The sequence below is a fragment of the Lissotriton vulgaris genome, chromosome 8 (genome assembly GCF_964263255.1).
Source record: "Lissotriton vulgaris chromosome 8, aLisVul1.2, whole genome shotgun sequence".
Classification (NCBI taxonomy): Eukaryota; Metazoa; Chordata; class Amphibia; order Caudata; family Salamandridae; genus Lissotriton; species Lissotriton vulgaris.
Window position 1 is genome coordinate 1,178,819,353 of NC_141696.1, and position 4,035 is coordinate 1,178,823,387.

Consider the following 4,035-nt stretch of genomic DNA (forward strand, 5'->3'; position numbering starts at 1 on the left):
TGTGGGAAAATACGTACTGCTTTATAAAAATAATATACTCTCTGTTCTCCAATATAAATAGCTCAGAACATTTCAGGTCACTTTAGAATCAGCAGTTAAACTTTTTAAATTACTAGCAGATTATCAATTAGTCTCTTCAGTACATTACATTTAGTTGTTTTCAAATCAATATTCTACTTCCCAAGATGTTATCCTGTTCAATAAGTCAATACACTTGTCAATGGATTAATCATAACACTTTAGACTTTCCCAGATCAAAGACCCACATCAATGATGCATTTCATAAGACCCCAGAAGTAATTACAACTGGTTACTGTATTGTGCCCAATACTGTCTTTCCCAACACCAACCCCCCCTCACTTCCTAGTACACAGTTGCTGATGATCCCCTCCAGTTACTCCCTCCTGTGTGTCACACAGCTGTGGCAATTAATAGGATGTGAGTTATCTCCAGATGATCTTTAGTGCCACTCTCCCCCTTTTTAGTACACCTCCTTACTTGTTCTCAGCTGTTGAAGTTGTCCTGCGCCAAGAGGGAGAGGGGACACGGAAAAGGAGGGGCTAGGAACCGTGGCTGCAGAGGCTCTCTCAGGGGACTCCTCGGTGTTACTAGGTTTGGGCCAACTCCGTGTTGAGTCTCTCACTTAGTGAGCGTCAGGGACCGAAATCACGATGCCCCCAGGCCCCCTTCCAGGCCTCTTAGCTCCCCCTCCCTGCTCGGGCCAGCTCTTCAGTGTGGCGCTCGAGCAGGAGGAGAAGGCAGGATCACTCGGCGCTCCTGAGAAACTCCCCCGGCGCCTCTCCTCACAAAGGCACTCACTCGGTGGTCATGCGCGGAAGCGCTTGCTCTCGTCCCGCCTCTCCTCACAAAGACACTTACTCGGCGGTCATGCGCGGAAGCGCTCGCTCTCGTCCCGCCTCTCCTCACCAAGACGCTTCCAGGAAGGACATGCGCGGAAGCGCTCGCTCTCGTCCCGCCTCTCCTCACAAAGACACTTCCAGGAAGGACATGCGCGGAAGCGCTCGAGTAGGGATTCGCCTTCCCCGTTTCTTCAAGGGAGACAGTACTTTGCCGGCAATGCGCTAGAAGCGCGGAAGGCGCCCCCGGGGTCCCGTCCACAGAGAGAAGCCTCAATAACCTCAAGGCTCAGTGGATCCCGGGGCGGGCGATGTCTCCAGAAAACGATCAGCACCCCAGGGGTCCCGCTCTCAGTGGGGACGGCGCTGTCTCCAGAAAACGATCAGCACCCCAGGAAGGTAGGAGAACTGTGCTAGTTCGTTTCCTTAACCTCAGCGCCCACTCTGCCAGGTCCTTTTAGTGCTCAAGTTGAGATAGGGGTTGGGATCTAGGGAAGAAGGTTATCCTTCCTGAGTCTCCTTCTGCTGGGCAGAGGACTGCGCACCGCAGCACTGCAGTCTCGTTCTCCTTGGACTTCCCCTGTATAGTTTGGACAAGGGGCAAGCTAGGCGCCCAGGGTCTCCAGTAACCCTTCACAGCGGGGTCAGGACAAGTAACCCAAAAGGGGAATAATGAGGTGACAACCCAAGGCAGCTTCCCTATCTAGGAGGTCAACCCTATGTCTAACCTCTCCCACCCTTAGTTACAGCCTGTCCTCCAGCTGACTTCCACAGGTAGACAAAATGGCTGCCCCACATTCCGCCTTATATAGGCTGCCCTTCAGTGGTCCAGAATGGACCAGAAGGTTCTAGAATGCCCTATGTTAGGCTATGGCCAAGTTCTGTGTGTGACAGTTGGGGCAGTTGGTGGACACCATTTTAGGTGGTGCCAAATTCCTGTCAGAACAGGCCTCTGGGCCTGAGGTAAAAGATTATGAGGGGGAGAAAGAACACCTATCCCCCTGGCCAACACCTACAAAAAGTCAGTAGACAAAAAAAATTATCAAGGGTATGAGGGGCAAAAAGGGGACAAAATAAATAATAATTAGGAGGGACTTCGCCAAAAAGCCAGACAGGTCTAACACGCGTCCCCCCCAGCTGAAAGTGGGGAGAACTACCCAACCCCTTGGGAGTCCTCATCACTAAGGCGGAAATACCTGGAGAGACCGTCTGCATTGGCGTGGTCCACTCCAGGCCGATGTTCCACCTGGAAGTCCATTCCCTGTAGGGAGATGGACCACCTCAACAACTTGGGATTTTCCCCCTTCATTTGCATCAGCCAACGAAGGGGTCGGTGGTCAGTCTGAACCAGGAAGTGCGAGCCAAAGAGGTATGGCCGCAGCTTCTTCAGAGCCCACACCACCGCTAAAGCTTCCCTCTCAATGGCACTCCACTTCTGTTCCCGGGGAAGCAGTCTCCTGGATAAGAAGACTACGGGTTGATCCAGGCCCTCTTCATTCAGTTGCGATAACACTGCCCCAATGCCATGTTCTGATGCATCTGTTTGGACAATGAACTCCTTGGAGAAGTCTGGGGCCCTCAGGACCGGTGCCGCACACATTGCCTGTTTCAACTTTTTAAAGGCTTGCTGACAAGCCTTTGTCCAAACTACCCGTCGAGGTTGTTTCTTGGAGGTGAGCTCTGTGAGGGGCGCTACAATAGTGCCATACCCCTTCACAAAGCGACGGTAGTAGCCTGTGAGGCCCAGGAAAGCTCGGACCTCAGTCTGTGTCTTCGGGGCTTCCCAGGCCATGATTGCCTCAATCTTCGCCTGCAGGGGCTGCACAGTCCCCCTACCCACCAAGTGTCCAAGGTACACAACCGACCCCTGCCCAATCTGGCATTTGCTGGCTTTGATGGTCAATCCAGCTTGTCTCAGGGCCTGGAGAACGGTCTGCAAATGCTGCAGATGGTCCTCCCAGCTGCTACTGAAGACAGCAATGTCATCCAAGTAGGCAGCAGAGAAACTCTCCAATCCAGAGAGGACCTGGTTCACCAGCCGCTGAAATATGGCAGGGGCGTTCTTGAGCCCAAAGGGCATCACACAGAACTGGTAGTGTCCCTCAGGCGTGGAGAAGGCTGACCTTTCCCTTGCTCCATCTGTCAAGGAGATCTGCCAGTACCCTGAAGTGAGGTCAAAGGTACTCAGATATTGGGCAGCTCCTAGCCGGTCAATCAATTCATCCGCCCTAGGGATCGGATGAGCATCAGTCTTGGTTACTGAATTCAGTCCTCGGTAATCCACACAGAACCTTAGTTCGGGTGTGGTGCCTGGTGGTGCGGCTTTTGGCACGAGCACCACCGGACTGGACCAAGGGCTGTTGGAAGGTTCAATTACTCCCAGCTCTAGCATCTTGGCAACTTCTCCATGGATGCTAGCCTTCACCTTGTCAGACAGCCGGTAGGTCTTGGACTTCACTGGTGGGCTGTCTCCTGTGTCCACATCATGGGTACACAGGTGGGTCCTTCCCGGGACAAGGGAGAACAACGAAGAGTACTGCTCCAGGATCTGGCGGCAGTCCTCCCGTTGCTCAGGAGTTAGAGTAGGAGAGAGAATCACTCCCTCCACTGACCCATCCTTCTCTTGGGATGAAAAGAGATCTGGGAGAGGTTCGCTTTCCGCTTCCTCTTCCCCGTCAGTCACCATCATCAACATGACTTCGGGCCTCTCATGGTGGGGCTTGAGTCGGTTGGCATGCAGCACCCGTAGGGGCTGTCGAGGGGTCTTAAGGTCCACCAGGTATGTGGCCTTACCCTTCTTCTCCAACACCTCAAAGGGGCCTGTCCAGCGATCCTGGAGGGCGCTAAGCTCTCCAGGCTCCATCACCCACACTTTCTGTCCAGGCTCCAATTCCACCTGGTGAGCATTGTGGTCATACCACTCCTTCATGACTGCCTGGCTGGCTTCCAAGTTGTCAGAAGCTTGCTTCCACAACTTTGCCATTTGGCTCCTGAAAGCCAGCATGTAGCTCACCATATCCTGGGGGGGTTTCCTGGGAGACTTCTCCCAACCATCCTTCACCAGGCTGAGAGGACCGCGTACAGGGTGCCCATACAGAAGCTCAAAGGGGCTGAAGCCCACTCCCTTCTGGGGCACTTCCCTGTAGGAAAAGAGTAAACAGGGTAGGAGGACATCCCA